Below are 7899 nucleotides of genomic sequence, written 5' to 3'. Positions count from 1 at the left end.
AACTTCACCGTTTACCAAATGGACGTCAAGACTGCCTTCTTGTATGACAAGGTGAAGGAAGAAATCTACGTTGATCAGCCCCTGGGTTCGTTGACTCCAAGTTTCCTAATCATGTCTGCAAGTTGGACAAGGCATTGTATGGGTTACAACAAGCTCCTTGAGCGTGGTATGCGACTCTAACAAAGCATGGTTACTCTCGTGGCACTATCGATCAAACTTTATTCATCAAGCATGTCAGTAATAATCAGATTGTAGTTCAAATCTATGTTGACGACATTATCTTTGGGTCGACCAGTCCGCAGCTTTGCAATGAATTCGTAGGTGTTATGAAAAAGAGGTTTGAAATGAGTTCGTTGGGGGAAATGACCATGTTTTTGGGGCTTCAGGTAAAACAAAATTCAACCGGAATCCTGCTACATCAAGCCAAGTATGTGGAGGATATTCTTGAGAAGTTCGGGTTTCACGATGCCAAATCTGCATCGACGCCAATGGCTGATAGATCTCTTCTGACTCCAGATCCTGATCGCGAATCCGTAGATCAGACACTCTGCATATCGATGATCTGATCGTTGATATATCTTACTGCAAGCCGACCTGACATCATGTTTGCAGTTTGTCAATGCGCACGTTATCAGGCTAATCCTAAACTTTCACATCTTATTGCTGTCAAAAGAATTTTTCGGTATATCAAAGGTAGCCCAAAATTGGGTCTTTGGTATCCGAAGAATTCTAAATTTGATTTATATGCTCTTGCTAACAGTAATTATGGAGGCTGTGAGCTTGACAGGAAATCTACTCCAGGAGGGTGTCAATATCTTGGTGACAAATTAATGTCGTGGCAGTGCAAGAAGTAACACACTGTCTTCACCTCAACAGCGGAGGCGGAATACGTTTTTGCATTTGCCTGTTGTTCTCAAGTTATCTGGATCCAACATCAGCTGTTGGACTACGGTTTGAATTACTTAGAAACCCCCATTTACTGTGATAATGAGGCCGCAATTCAAATTGCCAAAAATCCAGTCCAACACTCTAAAACCAAGCACATCGATATTAAAATTCAATTCATCAGAGACTGTTATGAACGTTCACTAATCTGGCTGGAACAGGTTCTCACGGCTAATAATGTGGCGGATTTGTTTACTAAGCCCTTTAACAAAGCTCGTTTCGATGTGCTTGTGGGATTTCTGAAAATGATTCGTTTTGAGGATTAAGTTTTTTTCTTCTTTCTTTTCTTAATTCTTCTTAATTTTTAAATTTTTTTTTTGTTTTTGTAAGTAGGTTAATTTAAATTTGTGCATTTTATTTTCTTTTACTCTCACCCATGCACAAATTTAGGGGGAGAAATAATCAAAAAAATTCAAAAACAATAAAATTTTCAAAAATCCAAAAACAATAAAAAAAATCCAGAAAATTAAAAATATTGTTGATAGTCTTATTTGTAGGTGTTGTGATGGAAATTAAAATTAGCAAGTGATAACGGGCAATCTGAATTTGTGTAACATACCTAAGTTGAATTGTCTGCACTCTGTGCTCGATGCGCTGGTAGGCACGAAAGATTTTAATTGGACTTGACTAGGAAGAGTTAAAACTTAAGTAATTCAAGGACTTGACAAACATTGACCTAGTTAGATCCGTTTAGCTTGACAATACGACGCTCGGATAGGTTGAGCAGGGAGATATACACGAGAATCTACTGGTCACACTAAAGAACCTGTATCTAGCTGTGGATTCACTTTTCCTCGATGTGCGGATTCTGTCCTTCATTCTAATTGGATGGGGTGACTGGGGAATTCCGATAAACTAGGTCTGTAGAAGGTTATTTTCTTTCTTTCTGTCTGTTAGTCATATGTTGCCTCCTCTGCGTGATCGAGAGATCCAACCTGGACTGTAACATATGCAATTCTATCTCTCTGCATCTTCTCTCTATGCAACTCTTTCGATCTATTAGCCATATATTGTCTCCTTTGCGTGACTCATAATCCGACATGGTACACAGTATAAGCACCATTCTCTTCTCAATCCCTCTAAAAACTTCAGTTAGTCATATGTTTCATCCTTTGCGTGATTGGAAGAGATCAGACCTGGATGTACAACATATGCATTCTAAATCTATCTTCTCTCTTAATAATTGTTTGCTCACCCGGTGTAAGGAGTATTCTGGAAGTCCTTGATGGCTGGAGCATATCAGGAAGCGGGTTCTATTACAATTAAAAAATTGAACACATGCAGATTGTCTGTAGATCTCGCTGCTCAATTTAGGTGGACAACAATATCCCTGGTTGTCGTCAGCTAAATGGTCCCTAATAAATTTACTTAAGAATAAGTGCTAAAAATGTCATGTTATTGGTAAATTGTCCAAAATTATGTTACAAATGTTTCGTGTTTAAGTGGACCACAATATTGACGATCGATCAGACGAAAACGTGAAAATAAGGGTACCGACAAGTGGAATAAGGTTGTCCAACAACTTTGATCCCAGCGTCACAAATTTATTCTCAGTAACTAAATTTTTGTTGTATATTTTATTTGGTGTTATTTCTATTTTTATTTTTATTTTTATTTTTTACTTTATTTTTATTTTTATTAACTGTTAAAATCTAATAATTATTTTTAATTTTAAATTTTGCAGATTAATTTTATGATTTTTTATTTTATTTATAATTTTAGTTTTAATATTAATCCTCAAAAAGGATCTGTTTTAAAAATTTTTGAAAAAATATTGGATTGTGTTGGACTCAGCCTTACACTGTGTGAACATCAGGTAAAGGGAATCTAGGTATAAAAGGGGTTTACAGCTGGAATCCTTCTCATTTTTCTGATTCCGGCCGCAAACCCTCCCACCATCTCTATCTCCTCGAAAAAAAATTCTTGATTTTTGCGAAATTACTCCGATAGCTTTGAAGGTATCATGTTTTCGACCAGGAGTATGCATTTCTTTCAGTGATTAACCGTGTTTGGAGCCTGAAATCGACGAAAAATGATATGTCGGAGTTTACGGCCGAAGCTTACGACCGTGAAGAGTTTACGGTCGTAAACTCCGTTTGCGGCTATTAGCATACGGTCACGGGTTTACAACTGTAAACCCTTGTTGACCGCAAACTTTGACTTTGACCTAATTTTTAATTTTAAAATTATTAATTCATTTTGTTGTCAAAATTAAATCACTTCAAATTTTAATTGCTCTCTCTTCTCTCTTGTCTTACTTGGTATGTTTTAGTGCAGATAAAATGATAGCTTTAAAATTTGCAGATATGCACAACCTGGCGATGGTTCTTGCTGATCCTCCGGTGGCTCATCAGGATTTTAAATCAATGATTCATGGATTGCGAGAATGCTGCTTGGCCTCTGCCATTACAATGAACATTGCTGTCTATCAGAAAACCATTCGTGAGTTCTGGCAGACTGCCAAAACGACAAGGGGCGATAATGGAGCTGTCACTGTGGATGCGATCATTCAGGGATGCAAGATTGTAATCGATGAGACCTTTGTGAGAGAGACTCTACTGATCAACGACCTTCCGACCTTTCCCAAAGAGATTGGTATTGGTGATGCTCAAAGAATATTAAGGAAGATGGGGTACGAGGGTGATACTCTACCAACAATGAAGAAACTTATGCCGCCCTATTGGAGATTTCTAGCCCACGTGTTCGTGAGTTGCATCTCCGACAGAAGGTCCGGTGCTGATGAGATATCCCTGAGAAACACTAGCGCTATTGTTTCTCTCGCTGTGGGGATCGGCTTCAACTTTTCTAGGTTTATCCTGGATAAGTTTGTGGTCAACATTAATGCCATTACTCGGGATACTTTTCTAATTTACCCTCAATTCGTTCAACTCTTCATCAATAAGCAATTTCCCAATTTAGTAAAGGATGGAGATACTCTCGATATGAAGTCTTTCGGCCCCCACACCATTGGGCTCATTAAACAAAACCGCAAGGGGGAAGGTGATCTTTCAGGGATTGTATCCATTGGTCAAGTTCGGACGATTTAATGAATCGAACGAAGCCACCGAGTCACATGGATCTTCAGACAAGATTTCTTCGGAGTATACTTCATCGGAAAAGGTGATCTCAAAAGGAGATGTGATCACCATTTCGGATCAAGAAGGAGAAGAGACTGTTGCTCCTGCTGTGTCAGTTGCAGAGGAGCATGACCTACAAAATGTCCAAGTTGAAGGAGACTATAATGAAGGGTCTTCTAAGAACATTGCTGAGCCTAACCAATTTGAAGACCTCGATCTCACAGGTTTCAACATAGATGATATTCCTACAAATTTTGGAACTAATGATGATTTTTTGTCAAACGTCAACCTCAACTCGCTGCTAGATAATCTCAATGATGTTGCTCCTACGGCAACGGAGAGTAGGGATTCGGAAGACGCTCTCGAATCAAACCCTATTACTACATAACAAGTGGTAGTCTCCTCAATTCCAATGGTGACAGTGTCAGGGATTCCTCCCCTTGACATTGCTTCACCTACATCTGAGCCACTCCAGGGTGATTTCTCAACGGACCAGACATTGCCGCCTCCGTCCAAAAGAAGACGACGAGATCCTAGGTTCGGGCATCTGGACTCTGGCTTGTCTCAGGGCTTGCCATTCACTCCAACTACCACTCCAGCTATTGTATCTACAGAACCTTTTCATGAAGGCCCTAGCACATTCTTTGAAGCAGGTGGCTCCTCAGTTAACCTAGGATTCTCTCCTCCAAGAACTGATCTTGATGCAGCTTCTGTACGTTTGGACCAGCATCTCGCTCAAGAACAAGTTGTTGCACCTTCTTCCAAGAGCAAAGGCATTGCTTTTAGTGAAGTTCAGCCAAGAGAATATGACTTTGTGATCGATGAACTCCAGAAAAGAGTGAGTGTGCTAGATCAGAAAAACATCGAGCTAAGCATTCGTGTTGAAGATCTCTTAAGTGAGAATATGAATTTGAAGATTAAAGTTTATGATCTCCAAGAAGATAAAGCAATCAAGTCCAGACAAATATCTGAGCTCCAAGATCATTTCAATCTTTTAACCTCCGGCTATTTTAATCTTAAGAAGAAGCTTGAAGATGATTTTGGTGATAATTATAAGACATCCGCAGATGAGCATAGTATCGATCTTCACTCTCAAGCTCATCCTATTGTCGTGACATCTGCTCAGACTTCTCGAGTGGTAAATCATTTTGAAGAAGAGCCTGCTCATGCTCCACATATTTCAGAGATCATTCGAGATAAACAAGAGAAGGCTGCCAAGAAGGGACAAATCTTATTCAAGAGGATTTCCGAAAAGAATGCACCAGGAAATCAATCCACAATCACTGTTACGGATCTCGAAGCCGTAATGTTTAGAGACACGTATGGTGATCGGTCAGGTATCATATCTTGGGGTTTTCATGATCCCATGAAAATGTGGATTGTTTGCAGAAAGAGCGGCAATACGACTACAAAGATTGTCATGATTTTAACTCTTGGACCAGGGTGGATCTTTCAGAACTATATCAATCTCCGTTCTCAAACCCGACTGATAATCAGAAAGCAACCAACTTCAAGCACTTTCAGGAAGATCAAGTAAAGAAGGGTTTTCCAGCTATGAAGACTGCTGAATCCGTGATAACGGATCATCCTGACGTTATTGATCCCAATACTAGAAATCCGCTCCAGGTGGTGATGTGGCCTGCTACAAATCAGGTCAAACAAATTCCCGTTCTTCAAGATTACCCGGATGGATCTCTAAGCTCTATGCTTTACTGGGTGTTTGATGAAACCACAACATCTGCTGTCATCAAACTAAAGGAGGGGTGCCTTCGTTTATATGACAGAAGGGATTTGTTCCGGTTTAGAAAATGGGACATTCATCATTTGATCCATTTTCAGATTCAAGTTGCTGAGGAGATATTTGAGTCTACCGCGAAAGAATACACCACTATGGTTGCTGAAATTATAAACAAGCGGATGTGGAATGGAGCTATGGGGCTGGATGATGTGATGATCGTGGACAAAGATTGACTTCAAGCTAGCACCAAACCAAGGGGGAGATTGAAGGGTCTAATTAGTGGTTTGGTCTAGGATTTCTATGTAATAGGTTCTTTTGGGTCAATTTATAGCTTGTGGTAGTTTATATGTAGTATACGACCCGACAATGAGTTTACGGCCGTAAGCCTGTTTACGGCAGTAAACCTAAGGTCGGCCTAGGTCCAGTATATATAGAGGTGTGCTAGGTCTTTTGTCAGTTGTTGATGCCTCGGAGTTCACGGTTGCTGTAACCACAAGTTGTACCAGACGTTATTCCTAATAGAAAAGCGTGTGCAAGCTTGTTTATTCTCGATTCCACTTGTTCTTTATTGCTAACTGATTGTGTTTGCTATTTGATCACTGGTAAGATCCGTTTTAGGACTTTACATTTTCTTTATTTATTTATCTAAATTATTTGTTTAAATTTAAAATTGGAAAAAAGCAGTGTAATTTTTATAATTCAAAAATTTCTCACTTTTCTTATAAATTCAAAATTTGCAAATGTTTAGAATTTTTTTTTATAATGTGGATGACATCTATTGTGTGGTTGTAAGGACAATTCTAGACCAATAGATGAATAGAATGAAAGATCTTGATTTGAGGGTTTATGGTATTACAATGGGATATCTTGTACCATATAATCATTCAAATTTTAGTATAAGGGTATTTTAGTCAACTAAACTACATTTAAAAAAGGAAAATTTCTGATTTTAAGGGGTAATTAATTCTCTTAATTTTGAAAATCTATTTTTAATATATAATAATTCCTTTATTTCAAACATTCTCATAGAATATCCTTACGAGATTCTTGAAAAATAATAACATTCTAACAGAATGCATATTCTTTCAGAATAAAAAATTCTTGAATCATCAGTTGAAGAATGACAACATTCTTATATATTTGTAGACATCTTTACTTAAATACATATCCATAAATATTCTTACAGATTAAAAACCTTATAACACTTATATATATATATATATATATATATATATATATATATATATATATATATATATATATTCTAACCGAACGTTATAAAAATGAGTAAACTTAAATAAAGATTCATACAACATTTTTATATATTCATATACATTCAAACTATTTCTATGTATCGAATCATTCTTGGTTTCTTGAATGTCCAAATATTTGGTTTTATGGATTCAATCTTGGATTCTTTAACCTTTATCAGCTCCAGGGGGCTGTCAAATAAATATATAAAGAATGACAATATAAATTGTAATCAACAATCTAATATAATGTTTTGATGTGTATTCTAATAAAATGATCAAGTTTCTAATAGAATGATAAAATAAAATATTATAATAGTTAGCAACAAGTCTATTAAGACTTCCTGTTCTTTGGTGCAACATAAAAAATTCAACTCCTTCACCAGGATAGAAAGTGAGAAATTTCACCTTATGAAAAGATGAAGTCATGTGTATTGTATGTAGTACAAAAACAATCAAAATGAGACTGAACATTTGATTGATTTATGTTGTTCAGAGTGTCTTGCTAGTATTAGTACTAAATGTATATATGAAATCCAATCTTCTTTTAAACCATAATTTCACGAAAGAGATGGTCAGAACATTTTGGTTGAATGATTTGTCGACATTAGGTATTAGAAAAACCCTTTCATTAAAAATTAAAAATATATATATATTTAGAACCAGAAAAACCATTTGTATATTAAAAATCAAACCTGATACTAAAAATCAAACATTCTTTGGGACATTACATCAAACACTTGGGGTGCCTATTTCATCATAGCAAAATCATTTTTTTTGTATGCAAGTTTAGGAAAAACAATAAATATAAGATCGTGTGGAGAAAAGAAAACAAATCATACAAAAATATTTTTAGATTCCAAAAATATTGAAAAGCTAAGTGCCCTGT

Source organism: Lactuca serriola, chromosome 5 (genome assembly GCF_051521515.1).
Source record: "Lactuca serriola cultivar US96UC23 chromosome 5, Lser_US96UC23_V15, whole genome shotgun sequence".
Taxonomy (NCBI): Eukaryota; Viridiplantae; Streptophyta; class Magnoliopsida; order Asterales; family Asteraceae; genus Lactuca; species Lactuca serriola.
The sequence above is the reverse complement of the archived record's forward strand: the minus strand, read 5'-3'. Positions refer to the sequence as shown.